This window comes from Macaca mulatta, chromosome 5 (assembly GCF_049350105.2).
Source record: "Macaca mulatta isolate MMU2019108-1 chromosome 5, T2T-MMU8v2.0, whole genome shotgun sequence".
Classification (NCBI taxonomy): Eukaryota; Metazoa; Chordata; class Mammalia; order Primates; family Cercopithecidae; genus Macaca; species Macaca mulatta.
Genome location: NC_133410.1, coordinates 151406328 through 151421793, shown reverse-complemented (window position 1 = coordinate 151421793; position 15466 = coordinate 151406328). Strand labels below are relative to the sequence as shown.

General features: G+C 35.7%; 1 protein-coding gene across 6 annotated transcripts in view; it reads left to right on the top strand.

Moving 5' to 3' along the window:
- The window catches only part of INPP4B (inositol polyphosphate-4-phosphatase type II B), an 813118-nt gene that overhangs the window by 272752 nt on the left and 524900 nt on the right, over positions 1 to 15466 (top strand). The window contains exons 1-2 of one of the 6 annotated variants that reach the window (XM_078002715.1): positions 5213 to 5299; positions 10821 to 10940. The exons of 4 other annotated variants lie outside the window; for them this stretch is intronic. The gene's annotated coding sequence lies outside the window, so the exon portion shown is untranslated. Of the gene's footprint in view, positions 1 to 5016; positions 5300 to 10820; positions 10941 to 15466 lie in introns of those variants that run through there. One more of the 6 variants, XM_078002714.1, reaches the window with a different exon arrangement.

The following is a 15466-nucleotide window of genomic DNA, read 5'->3' as shown; positions in this document are numbered from 1 at the left end:
GAAAGTTTCTAAAAATGCAACTTGAGGGTGGGAAGCTGACAGATACTCTATTTTAGCACAGTAAGATTTAGAAATAGGCAATAGAGATAACTTATCTCTGAGCCAGAGTCCCCTTCACTGCTCTGCCATGATTATAAGTTTCCCAAGGTCTCCCAGCCATGCTTCCTGTAGCCTGTGGAAATATGAATCAATTAAACCTCTTTTCTTCATAAATTACTCAGTCTTAGGTAGTTCTGTAAAGAACTATTGTAATACGTACAAGAGAATTGTAGGGATAGAAGGATATATATTTATGTGTTTATACATATATATTTATCTATAATATATAAAAGCATATATATGTATAAGTATTCACATCTGTCTAGTACCTATTTAATGCTTGTTAGCTATTCATTGAATATTTACTGAATCTCAACCATGGTACTCATAAACATGGAAGGTAATTATTATTTTTCTCACATTGTACAATTAAAGAGGGGTACTGAGAATGTAAGGTTCTAATCAAAGAGTTAATAAGACATCATTAACTTATTATCTTTTATCTGGGAGCATTCTCACTCAGAAAAAAAATTCTGTTTTCTGAAAAATTTCAGATCACTAAATTCATGTTCATTTCTCTCTATCCATTCTAATTCTAATACAAACTGAGAATCAGAGTCATTTTCTATAAATAATAACATGCAAATTTCTCACTGATTTGTGCTTTTGTCAAAATATAGTGTTGTGATTGTTAGAAGCAATGTTGTGGTTGTATTTGGTGTCTTTCCAACTTCCCACCAACTCGTCAGTATCCTTAAGAGACTACTACACCAGTGTCAGTGTAACTTCTCACTTCTTACTGGAGAAGCATTCAGGAATGTAGATATCCCACAGCTCTCTCCACCGGTACACCTTGTTCTCAGGTTGTTTCTGCGGGGGACACAAATGTGCCAATACTCAGCACTTCTCAGGATACTTGAGGTAAAATCATACCCTTTCACTTTAGCTGTTGAGCAGAATTTCATAGTTTTACATGCCAGTTGTACAAAGCTTTATAGGCTTAATTGAATTCAACAACAGAGCAGTATGACAAGCAATCTTCAAAGACACAAAAGGCTTTGGAAAGAGAAGATAAAAGTAACGAAACCTATTACAGACAATCCAAGAAAATGAATCTTTAGCATTGACTGTCTATGGAGCAACAATACGCAACTGAAGAATGGAAAAAGTGGCAAAATATTCACAAACATACTTTAGTAGCCCTGGTACAAACCAAAAAAGCAATTCATTCATTTATTCACTGATTTATTTAATTTGCAAATACTTACTGAGTGCTTTCTATATATCAGGCACTATTAAATACTGAATAACAACATAGCCTTCAAAAATACCAGTTGGCTAAAATATGGGTCTTAAAAAAATAAATACCTGGTGCTCTATTTCCTTTTGGAATAATCTGATTCAAATTGACTCTTTGCCATTCCTTGCCAAAACCCTCAAAATATCATTTTATTTAATTCCATAATTGCTAGCAAAACTTACTTTTTCACTTGTTGGGTCAACGTTTCCAGTCTATAGATGGATATGAAATAATATAATTTTTTGCTTTTTTATTGCAAGGAGATAATTATGCCACTTATGCAAGAGTTTATAAAGACTGAGCACATGTAGTAAGAATAAACTATTGTTATTAAGTGAAACTCAGAACAAAGTTTCTCCAGCATTTATGATTATATATAATAATTACTGGCCTACTTTAAGGATAAATGTTAATCAGTATATGTGAATAATGATTAGCTGACTTCTTTCGAATAACCAAATTAAATGGAAGTTAATGGATAGGTTAATTTGCTTGACTACAGTAATCATTTCACTGTATACATGTATATCAAAACATCAAGTTGTACATCTTTATACAAATTTTTAAAAAATTTTTAAATTGCTCAGGATAACTAGGTTGCTGGGGTTATAAGTCAAGGTGTGCGATCCAGATTAAAAATGAGTGGGAGGAAGAGAAGAGAAAAATGAAGAAGGCAGGAGCTGTGTGGATTGGAAGCTTTTCTGGGGGTGCCAAGGCCCCCTTCCTCTTTTCCCTCTTCACCCTCTGCCCCACTCCATGCTCTGTCTTTTTTGTTTGTTTGTTTGTTTGAGAAACAGCAAAAAAATGAGTGAGGACTCCTGGAAATCTTTGGGATAGTCTCATGAAAGGGTAATTTCATGAGGTAGGGGCAGGGTCACAAAAGGATACTTTTTCATGGGAACCAGGGAGAAAAACAGCAAGGCAATTATAAGATGCAACCATAGAATAAGAAAGAAGGTCTGATGGTAGACTTTGGGTTTTTATAGGGTAAAATATTAATATGTCTTTCTTTAGGGGTGAAAGGGGGGTTGATGAGATGTAGCAGAAAAGAAATTAGGCTTGATGTGAAAGGAGAAGGGAAGTAAAATTCATTAACATTTGGGTTGGGTGTGCTACAAGTATGCAATGGGTGGTGAAATCTATGATTCTGAGTTCATCTGAGGTTTGTAAAAGAATTTTGATATATGAAAAAAACAATTAAAATGACTTAGATTGTTTAAAAATTGCTAATGAATTTTTTATTCTTCTTTAAATATAGTTTAAATGGCTTAATTATAGAGCATCTTCTGGGTGTTAGGTTTCCTATCAAGTTCAGAATTAAATCAGATCATGCCTTCATGTAGCTTATAGTCAATTGTAGGGTATTATCTTCCCACTCAAATTAACTAAAAATTATTTTTTTAAACTTTCAATTTGTATTTTATTACTCCCCCACCCAATTAAAACACTTTAAGAAATGTTACCCCTATTACTTCCCAATGGAAAAAAATACAGTAAAATATTACTTAATTTTTATAATGTGCTGAAAATTTTCAGTGGCTCTAGGAACAAGTGTAATAAGAGCTGTAAGTTAATTTTCAAATGATTGTTCAGGGATTTTTAAAAAAGAGGAAGAATATGAAGCTCTTGGGATATGGTTGTTTAGCAAGAGAACATATTGTTAGTGTCATTGAAACTCACTTTATTATTGAGTATGAAATGAAATACATAAAGAAGCAATATTAGTTTATTTCTGTTGGTTCATAGACACTGAAAAATGATGTGACTTCTTAAGTATGTATTGTTATTCTCAATAGGGAAGCACAAACTAATTTTTCTCTTTAGTTTTATTTATTCCCTACTTCCTGCATTTTGGAAGAGGCATTCTTGTTGATCCTTGCACCTAGCTACTCAACTAAGGCAATAAATTTTATTGGCGGAGGAATGGAAGAAAAATAATGTTGATTTTATTTTATTACCTATGTATTTTGTAACACAGAAAATTTATGTATGAGAGATGGCATTTGTTAAGTGTATGAATTTTTAATGTATCTTATCACTGTATTCTTTGTAAGTGGTAAGAGGAAAGCATCCTTCAATTTTTATGTGGACTTTTGTTTCATATGAAAGTTTTTCAGGGAAGAAAGCACAGATTCAATGAGCTATCAGAATGCAAATTTGGATGTTAGTGATATATTTTACATTGAAATGAATCTTCTTAGAATATAATCCTCAATTTTGAGTTATCTATACCTTAGAGAAATTTTTACAACTACATTGCAGGGAAAGGAGCTAATCACCAGTGTACATGGTGTTACGGGTAGAGATCCCGTTAGAGACTGCCTGAGTTTCAGTCCTGTCTCTTTTGCCTAGTTTCTCCCTTCTATAAAGTAGTCATGATAACAGAGTTCACCTCATAAGCATGTTTGTTATGCAAATTCAGTGATTTAACCTTTATAAAACACTTAGAACAGGCTTGGCACACACTTAGCACTACATGGTTGACTGTTGATAAGCAAAAGCAAGTAAACCACTCCTTTGTGGGGTAGAAACATATTTCAACATAGAGAGGAATATGTTGTTTTTAGCAAAAAAAAAAAAAAAAAAAAAATTCCATGTTTATTTGCAGTGGTAGATACTTTGTTGTTCATTTGCTTTTCATTTTTGTGTACTGGTTTCCAGTAATGTGATATTTTTATATTATATTTCTTAGATGCTGAGATTATGCCAAAAACTTTTGTTTCTACTTTTTTTCTTTTTGAGTTTGCTATATATTTTACAACTTGAACATGGCAGATGGTTTACAGTGCTACATATGAAGGACTTTTTTCTAATAATGTTTTCATTAGGAAATTGGCTCTGCTGTGATGGTAATAAATGGTGTAGCATTGCTGAGAAACTGATATTGTCTGTTCTACAAACCTATGACATTGAACAAACAATGGACAGAATTATCCTTCACCTTTCCTAAATACAAGGCCAAAATTAAGATAAAGGAAGGCTATGTAGTTTTCCCCTTTCTTCTTGCCATCCAGCGGCCATCTAGAATTTGTAAGGCAGAAAGACAGTCTGTGTATGTGTGTACAATTGGGTGCAATGTGGCAAATATTATTTCCCATTATTATTTATACAGGCTAAAAATTTACGTGGTATATTTAAGTAATTCATCAATCTTATCTCTGATTTATCTAAAACATTTTAGGTAAACATCACAATGTTTAGTTTAAATTCTAGTCTCAGCAGTTACATTTGAAAAGGTTAAGTCTTATGACTTGTTGGTATTAATAATCCATTTGCAATTACCATACTAATTTGTTCCATATGCCTATAAAATATTTCTCTGAGCTACTAAATTGTCACCTACTGAGAAGTTAAAAATATTTATTTGATACTTTTTCCAACAGAGAAGCAATTCTGCTTCAAGCCTGAGTGGTGCTAAATTGTATTTTGAAGTATATCCTATCAAGTAATATCATCTTCATAGCTGTTAATTATATCCATGATTATCTAACAGGATTATTAATGTATTTTTTTCTGCTCTTAATGTATCAATGATGGCAAAGAGACTTTTTTTTTGAGACTTGTCACTTTTCTAATTTGGATATTTTTGGAAAAATACGTTAAGTACTCAGGTTTCATTAACTTCTTAGGGATACTTAGATACATACATGATATAAAGGAAAGTGAATAAGGAAATTGTGATGATAACAATGAAGTCCGATATCTAAATCTTTTCCTTATTATTCATTTAATTGTTGCTTAAACATTTCTAAATCTTATTTGTATATGAGGGAAAACAGGAAGAGTTCCATGCCAGCAAGCCGATTTCTGGGTGATTCAAGTATTCAGGTAGTTCTGTGGCAGACTTTGGACCTTGGTAAGTCACCAGAAGTGACGAAGCTTCAGGTCTTACAAAGTAAGGCCAGAGTTGGGAAACACCTTGAAAATGAAAGAAACGACTTGAGAAAAAGAACTTCCTTGGTAAGATCAGACTGTTCTTTCTCCCTGTAATTTATAGTTCTGTTCAGCAGCAAATAGAAAAAAAATAAAATAAAATAAGAAAGGAAAAGGGGAAAGAATAATCAAAGTCAAACTAGAATCAGAGGGAAAGAATGCAGAGGGAAAAAGTTCAGCCTTGAGCTCACGGTCTCTCCCAGTTTGGCTCTGGAACTGTAATCCTTTAATTGAAGCCTTGCTCTGTTCCAAAGCATTCAACTCTTATTAACAAATCTCATGAACTATTTGGAAAATATGATTGTTTGAGCCAACCAATGTCTTAGGTAAATTTGTGTTTTAATTGCAAGAAGCTAGAGTATGCTTTGAGACTACTTGAATTGGAAATGGTTTTCTTTTTTTCTTATTCTTTTACAGGAGCATAAGTAAATAAAGAGCAATAATGGAAACCTTCCTTAGAGTATGTAATGAACTACAGTTAGAGAATTATTTAAGAATGTGATTACTTTGACTGTAGTCATTTACAAAGTGCTGTGTTTATGTAGGAGATACGCTTTTTAAAGTGTACTTTTTCCAATATGTATCTATCTATTTCATGGTTATTACAGGTATCAGAAATAAGAAAAAATATTTATTGAGATAAACTTACTTATTTCAGCATATATCTATTCAACATTCTCATGTATTACCTAAAATGAGAGATATTTTTCTTTTTCATTCTACCTTTTCTACAGAGGGGCTGAGCCTCCCTGCTTCTTTTAACTTCATCATCTTCTTTTATCAGAAGGCTGAAGGGGGAGATGACGAGCTAAAGAACAACTTTCAGCACCCACTGGAAGGGAACTACTAGAAGAGTGACTAGTTGTAGTTAGCGATCAGCAACATCTGCCCTGTCCCTCCTTTCCTGTCGGGGCAGCTATGCCCTCTGACCCAGTGTGTGAGGTGATGGATCAACTGCCCACCCTCTGAGCTAACCTCAGTTGTGTTGCTGTGTATAGATTCGAGTTAATTCAAAAGACGATGTACTTCTACAGTGTAGTTATTCAGAATGCAACACTTTTGCCAATTTATATAGGAAATGAAGACTGAAATCTCTAGCTCCTGACTGCTCTTAAAATAGGCTGAGAGACCTAGTGAAAATTAAATTGCTTATAACAATGTCTTTCCCATCTAACCTATATATAAATATTTGAATGTGCAGGATCAGATACCTGATCTGTAAAAGGATAGCGTTTGAGGGGACGGTCTCTGAGATGACCGGGCTCTGACAATCAATCACGTGACTATCAAAAACCTTACAAGACTCTGAACATAGTCCTTCTATAGAAAGCCCAATGGAACTCACAGATGAAAAGAGAGCTTCACTTATTCTTTTGCTTTTTTTAAAAAAATGAGCTGGTTATAACTTTGCACATAAGTCTAATTGTGCACTTAGAAACTGATAGTAATAGAGGTTTACAGTTCTTTTTAACCTCTTGGAGAGTCCCAGTACACATAGAACATTATATGGGCCAAAGAAACTTCTGAACCTAGAAGTGGGGTTTAAATACTGATTCTGCCTTTTACTGGCTTTGTAACACTGGAAAAGTTACATATTCTCTGTAAACCAAGTGTCACATCAAAGGCAGTCATTCCTATGTGTTATCCCTGTTTCCCAGATAGCAATCTCACCTTTGCTGCTGCCTGCTAGACATTCTGTTTAGGATATCTCAATAACACCTTCAAATATCTGCCTAAAACAGAACTCCCTTCTTTGAAAGTATAGGATCACATTCCTTCTCCTTCCATTGACTCACCTTCTGCATAGACACCCAGGTGCCCAGTTTAGTAAATAAGAATCTTTTTTCCCCTCCTTTTACATCTCCTTCACATTCAATGAGTGCAAAAATAATTTTCATTATTCTTCATCTTATTTCTGTGTTCACTTTTCTTTTCTCCATTGCTATGGTCATTACCCTGGTTGAGATTATTATGACTATGTGCCTGAAATAATGTAATAGATCACTTACAGGCATCAATGCCTTCCACAGCTTTCATTTCCACCCCCTTCATTTTGTATACTACCTTCTGCTGCCAGTTTAATCTCCTTGAGGCACAGTTTTCATCCTGTCATTTTTTCTTCTTAAAAGTCTTTAAATGGATCTCTTTTTGTGAACTGAATGAAGGCCAAACTGAAAGTGCCTCTAACACATATGAGTGTACATACCTTGGTGTGTCTCTTATACTAGGTCGATGAGGCTCTGACAATCGATGCACTTTCTCTGATTTTTTTCATATTTAAATTCAGTTTTGCATTTTTGGCAAGGATACCAAAAAGTGAGGTTGTGACCTTCTCAACATATCTTATCCAAAGACTCTTGATGTCAATTTATTCCATTACTGAAAATGTTAACTTTGATCCCTTGGGGAGGGTGGCATTTGCCAGATTTCTTCCCTACAAAGGCACTATATTTCTTTGTACTCTGTAAGTGTCTCATGGGGAAATAATTTGAGAGAATTTAAATATCCTGTAATTTATCACACCTTTGCCACTAATTTTAGCATCCATTAATGATTCTTGCCTGAAACAACTATTACTGTGGTGTTTGCCAAATAGTAATTTTCTGGTTCAGCAATTCCTTAACTTAGATACAAGTTGTAGTTTTATAGTAAGGGAAAGTTTTCTTTTCTCCTTTATTTATTTATTCATGCATTCATTCATTCATTTGTTCACTTATTTATGTTAGTACAGACACATGAATCCTTATGTTATTCTATGGGTTATAATCCATTATGATCAAGATTTATTTTGTTATTCAGTGTTTCCATATTTGACCTTTAGGATCACCAATCAAGTTGGCTACTTTGTCTTTTTGAAATGTGCCTATTCTTTCTTTTTTGACTCTTTTGTATTTTCTAGAACAAAATATTTCAGGCTCATCTTATTTTTTTCTCCTTCAGCCTTGGATTCAGCTGTTTCTCCAAAGAGCCATAGTTTTCTTATGTTGGAGAGTGGTATTTAGAAACCAAAGTCTGGGAATCTGTTGGGCTCATTGATGTGAGGGCATCCAGAATACCTGACCAGTACTCATGAAAATTGTCAAGGTCAGAAAACATGAAGAAAGACTGAGGAACTGTTTCATATTAAAGGAGACTAAGGAAATATGACAACTAAATGCAAGGTGTGTTTTCGGATTGGATCCTGATCCAAAAAAGAGCATTGGTGGAACAATTGGAGAAATTTGAATATGTTCTATAGATTAAGTAATATTCCATATTATATTATAATCTTATACATTTTATCCATACCAGAGACTGATTTAAGAAAAATCAGTCTTAATTCCTGACCTGAAAATAATATGAGAGTGCCTGAGTCACTCCATTTTTTTAAATTCACTACTGGACTCCTCCCATTCCTTACAGTAATATTTTTCAAAGTATGATCCATGAACAACCTGCATCAGACATTCCATATTAAAAATGTAAAGTTTGGAAATTTAAAGCCCAAAGTCTGGGCTCCATCAAAAAGTTGCTGAGTCTTAATTTACGGGTAAGAGAGTCCCCAAAATTTCTGTTCAGATAATTTTCATGTGTCCTACTGTTTGAGGACTACTGGCCTAGGCCTTTATCAGTATACTTCAATCCAAGATATTTATGGGAGCATCCAGTCTTTCATGGTCTGGTTCCTATTAATTTCTGAGTTTCTTTTTTTTTTGTTTTCCACTCCTTAAGGCACTACATTTTTCTACTAAAATTCCTGTACCCCCTGCTTATGCCTTGCTATTTCACTTGTTTATACCTTTATCATTTTCTCTGCCTGACATAACTGTCCCGCCTTACTTCACTTGATCCTCTCACAAATCTATTTTAAGTCCTCACGGAGGTGTTCTCTGCTCCACGCCTTCCTGGCTTCCCCAGGTAAACTGCAAGCCTCACATTACGCACCAGGGAGTTCTGTTACCACAAAGGACTATGAATAAGCTTTGTTAGCATGCTTGCACATAGTTCCTATTCAGTAAAGTTTTAGCAAAATGGGTTAATAACTAACTGACTTGCGGGAAGTTTCTATATGGATTGTATCTACTATCTTTTGTTGTGTGAGAAATCATTACTAAATTTAGCGGCTTGAAATAACAACTGTTTGGCTCATAAACCTGTGGGTTGGAAATTTGGTCTAGAATCAGCTAGGCAGTTTTTCTGTTGATACAATTGGACTAACCCATGTGTCTGTGGGCAGCTGCTGGTCAGTGAAAAGGCTCTGCTTCTGGGGATTGGCTGACTGTTGGGTAGAGTCATAGCCATAGTTGTGCCATAAACCTTCCTCTGGAAGGCTAGACTGGACTTGGGCTTGAGCAAATGGAGGTGGCGGATTCTCAGAAAGAGATGGAGAGGGAGAAGTGAGAAAGAAACTGCAAGTTATTTTCACGCTTATGCTCAGAACTAGACAGTATCATTTCTGCCACTTTCTATGAGCCAAAGCAAGTCGCAACACCACCCCAAATTCAAGAATGGGCAAATAGACTCAGGTTCTTGATTGGAGGTACTCAAATGTTTATGGCCATTTTTGCAATCAACTCCATGGCTCTAATGCATATGAATTGATGATTGTAATTTACAATGTAACTATAAACTGGATTCTAGTTTTCTGTTTCTATCACTGCTATTGCCTTATAGATAGGCCTCATTTCATTTTAATCTTCAAACCATTCTGTTACAAAATGTTGCTACTGCTTTTCCTGCCCTGTCACCTTATTCCCCTTCAATTTGCCTATTCTGGAGAACCCTTTGCATCTATTTATCAGAAACACAGATAAGGATGTACTATTCAATTAAATACTTGAATTTAGTTACATCTTAAAATGAAGCCAACATTCTCAGGCACAGCAAACTGTGGACTCTAAGTATGACACTGGACATGTTGCCAATAAGAAAGCACATCATTTTTGTAACCTTGATTTTTTCCTTTCATTGTCAGTTTTTCTGTCTTAAAAAATTGACAAAATCCTGCTTTCATTCTGTCATATCAGTTGGCCTATTTTCTTTGTAAAAGCAGTGTTCATCTTTCTGCCTAGTAGAGGTACTCTTCACTGCTAAGCAGAACTGTCTTTAAAGTTACAGCCATCTTAGGGGCATGTCCCTTGGCCTCTTTACTGGTAGGGTGAGAGGTGCTTTGACTTAGAGTTTGTGTGTTGAACGCTAGCGTTTATTGTTGACATATGCACCTTTGTATCCCGATTTCCACAGTCAATCTGGGAAATTCAACTACACTGGCATTTAGTTTGATTTTCTTATCCACCTTGGAAAAAAGTAGCAATATCTAACATTTTGCAAATAACATGAGAAGAGAGAATGGCGTGGAAATTATTAAGAAGACCTGTTGGTTTTCTACCCTAGGGACTTTATTTTCTTTTTTTGTCTATTATCTCTCCCTTTTTTTTCTTATGGATTCTAAATAAAACTCTCAGAAATCTTTTGTTTTCTTTAACACAAAGTGGATTTTGTGCAAGCGCTTGGGAACTGGACAATTTTGTTTTTGAACAGCGATAGGATGTCTTTCTTATTTTTCAAGGACACCTTGGCCACAAGTACTTTCCTGCTCTTGGTCTCCTTGAAGCTTGGCATCCAATCCTGGTATTCACTGAGGGGAAAAAGTCCTAGAATTTGCTCTGTGACCTGGGCTATATGGGATGTAAGTATATGTTACAAAACTTAATGCATAAATCTGCTACTTTTGATACAGTCTGGCTCATGGAGAGATGGGATTTAGCTGCTTGTAATGAGAATTTGATGTGACTGGAAATTGAACAGAAGCATCTTTTTATTGAAGGTACTGAGGCTTATAACAATCATTCAGTGGCAGAAGTCATTGTTTTTCTCATTACATTTCAACTAGAAAACCTTCCAGTGCTTCATGAGAAAATACCTATCTTTGTTCAAGCAAGAAAACACTTGGTAACTTTCCCCTTACGTCCACTTAGAGCAAAATGATGTAGTGAGAACCCCCTACTCTACTTTAAAGATGTGCCTCAGTTTTCCTCTATGTTAAAACCTTCTTTCCTCTTCCTAGGTCAGAACTGACTTTTTATAAAATTTCACTTTTCCTGTTTTTCCCCCTGTGAGAAGTGAGGATCTTAATCAAAAGAAAAAAGGAAAAAAGAAAAAAAAAAAAGAGAAGGAAAAAATAATTCTAGACATACTACTGCTGAAGGTTTGAAATGAACATAGAAATTCTCTGCAAAAAAAATATTTTTCAGGCTTTTAGACAGAACCTTTTTTACAGTGTGCACATAAACATTTCAATCTTACAGATCTTAAAAGAAGATGAGCACCCAAAACGTATTGAATTCGATATTGAATTGACGTTGAAAGAAAGACATTCTAATTTCTTGCTCCATTCACAAATCAACTTTAGAAACTTTAACAAGTCGGCCAGACACGGTGGTTCACGCCTGTAATCCCAGCACTTTGGGAGGCTGAGGCAGGTGGATCATGAGTTCAGGAGTTTGAGACCAGCCTGACCAATATGGTGAAACCCCATCTCTACTAAAAATACAAAAACATTAACCAGGTGTGGTGGCCCACATCTGTAGTCCCAGCTACTCCAGAGGCTGAGGCAGAAGAATCGCTTGAACCCGGGAGGCAGAGGTTGCAGTGAGCCGAGATCGCGCCACTATACTCCAACCTGGGCAAAGAGCGAGACTCCGTCTCAAAAAACAAACAAAAAAACAAAGAAACTTTAACAATATAACCTTTCTGCTTCAATGTTTCCATTTATAAAATGGGTATCTAGACAAGTGAAATAATTTTGTGAATTAGTTTCTTCCTCAAAAGCATTTTTTTAAATCTCAAGTCTCTTTTAAAACAGTATTATATTTTTTTCTTCCATAAGAGACTACATCCAGAAAAATCAGTGAGTAGAGAATTTTGTAATTATTAATTTGGTTTTCTACCACATTGAATTAAAAAATTAAATTATGATCTTTTACAGAAGTGTAAATTATACTATTAGTGAGTTTAGCTCTAAATATATTTTCTGTTACATTTAAGTGCTGTCTTATTAAATACTTTTTTGGGGAATTCATAATATGGATTTGGCAGTAATTCCCTGTGGAAAAAACAAATGATAGTAAAAAGGTCACTTTAGTTTTCACCAAAATGACAGTCGAGATTTTATCAATCTATGTGAGACAGGTTTTTTAAAAATTGGTAGTTGTGATGGTAAATATTGAGTGTCAACTTGACTGCATTGAAGGATGCAAAGTACTGTTCCTGGGTGTGTCTGTGGGAGTGTTGCCAAAGGAGATACATTTGAGTCGGTGCAGTGGGAGAGGCAGACCCACCTTCAGTCTGGGTGGGCACCATCTAATCAGCTGGCAGCACAGCTAGGATAAAGCAGGCAGAAGATGTTGGAAGGAGTGGACTTGCTGAGTCTTCTGAACTTCATCTTTCTCCTGTGCTGGATGTTTCCTGCCCTCGAACATCAGACTCCATGTTTTTCAGCTTTTGGACTCTTGGACTTACACCTGTGGTTTACCAGGGCCTCTTGGGCCTTCGGCCACAGGTTGAAGGCTGCACTGTTGGCCTCACAGGTTTGGGAAGTTGAGCTGGCTTCCTTGCTCCTCAGCTTGCAGACAGCCTATTGTGGAACTTCACCTTGTGATCGTGTGAGTCAATTCTCATAATAAACTCCCCTTCATATGTACATCTATCCTATCCCTCTAGAGAACCCTGACTAATACAATAGTAGTAGTATTTGTGAGCTTTTAGAATTAAGAAGTATCTTAAATTCCACAGATGAGCTGATTGTCTTGTGCCCATGCAGTGTCTAGGCTGACCCTTTTCCTACTCAGCATGCTTAGGAGAGGCACATGGCTGAGGCAGGGAAGGAAAGCACAGGCTGTTAGCATTGAGGATTAGATCTTACTATAGCACTTCACTTCCGTAGCAATCTCAATAGAGAAAACATGTCTTGATAAACCCCCTTCTGTGAAATTGGAGAGGAGCTATTTGTTTGTGTTTATTTCCTGCTGCTTATCTGATGTGATGTCCTGAGATGTAATGAGGCTTTTAGAGATACCAGTCCTCATATACCACCTAGATGCCTCTAGGCAAGCGAGATGGACAGAATGGCATTAGCTCTATTCTTGTTGTAGATTTTTAAATTGTATAAAAACTATGTTCATGAGTGAAATGTAAATAAATAACTGAGATTTTTTTTTCAACATATGATAATAGAAAGAAGATCAAGCAAGAATAAAGGGAAATTCAATGGCTTGCTCTTCTTATTTTTAGTATACTCTTGGCAGAATGTTCAATTTATACATTGAGAGTTTAAAGTACTTTAATGACATGTCTAGTTAAACTAGTGACATAAATAATACATATATGGTTATCATAGGTTTATGTTTAAAGGGCTATGATTACAAGATAAAGATGTGTAGAAGTGTGGGCGACACTCTAGAATTAAATCATAATATTGATAAAAACATATGCATACAATTTGCTGTTTGCAAGCCTGCTGTCATGTTTAAATAATAAAAATAGCAAGACATCCTTGCTATTTTATGCTTTTGAGTGTTATATGCTATTACATGTAAAAATGAGAGGTAATTGCCCCATTTTGCCTCTCAGTTTTTAAATGAATTTCGAGTGAATCTCAAATGAATCTCAAGTTTCATTTTTTAATGAATCTTGATTCATTAAAACAAGGTACACATTAAGAATTAAATTTAAATAATTCTCAAGCCACAAAGATAAAAGAAACAAAAGCAGAACAGTGAAAAAAACTTGCAACAGCACCACCACTCTCTGATATCTTAGGTTCTCTCAGCTTTTGATGTATGCACTACCATTTTATGACCTTATTAGTCCATATTCATTCCTTTTTATCACATTTACTGCAAATCACTTTGTTTACTACCAACTAAAAAGGAGAAGCACTGTAACAACTGAGACTGCATTAATCCTTTAACTGACACAGTTGCAAAAATTCCAGAGTTGTGTCGACTGAAATCATTGTGCACCAGACATTATTAGCATTCCTGACCTACAGTTCTCCACTTTCGGCTGCATGGAGAAGTTGGGTTTCGCAGCGTTCTACAGATGGGTGGGACTCTGTGTTTACTTCTAGTTAATAAACTGAGACAGAAGGGGATATATGTCAGTTCCAGGCTGAGGCAGTAAAAACCCCATGTAATTGTTCAGTCTTCACCTGACAGCTGATGAAGGACACATACTCCTGATGAAGCTTCAAAAAATCGAGGCTTCCTTTAACCCAGGCCTCCAGTTCCTACACATAGTAGATTTTTCCCCACCCCCACAACACCCACTGAATTATAACAAGAAGGAGAAATAAATGTATCTTGTGTTAACCCACTGAGATTTCCAGATGAATTTGTTAACAATGGCACACCATAGCCTGAATAATACCTATGGATTATAGAATTTCTTCATTTTTGGATCTATATTTATACATATTAGTAATAACTTTTTCTAAAAGAAGATCTATTTCCTCCCTAACTTTTGTTTTTTGTCTTTCTTTTTTCCTTCTTTTTGCTGCCAAAACCAAATTGGCAAAGTCTTATTTGGGGCAGGCAGGATGATTAAATTTGGAAGTCAATGAGGATGTAAGGAATTAGGTGCAGGACAAATAAGTGCTATGAATCCAGAGAACAGAGCAAGGTAAGACTGGATATCTGTCAAGCCATTACAGACAACATAGACAAGTGACCTGAGTACGCAGACTGAGCTCAAGATCGGGGGGTCAGGGTTTTGAAAACAGCTTGGACAGAGGAATGATACCATGGTTAGAACCTGTGGGCTCTTCCAGAAGTTTGAGATGATAGGTACAGTTCAGAATTTAGAATGAAGAGTGGGACCCGTGTCTTAGGATGAAAATGGACAAATAGGATTACCATGGTTGGTACCAGAGATGCAGGTCAAGAGCTGCAAAGGAAGTAGAGCCTTAGATATAGAACTAGAAAGTGAGGTCAAAATAGAGTTAGAAACAGAGTTGACTTTGTCATTGAACAGTTCGTTTTGTGGCAGCCTTATGGCCCTCAGGGGCAGGACCAGAACCTAGAAGGGGTAATAGGTGAATGAGCACATAGATGGAACTAGAAACTCTGTAAGAACAGATATTAGAGATCATTATAGTGGGGAACCCTACCCTTTCTGATAGACCTCTTTTAGGGGGCCCAATTCCTTTTTATATGG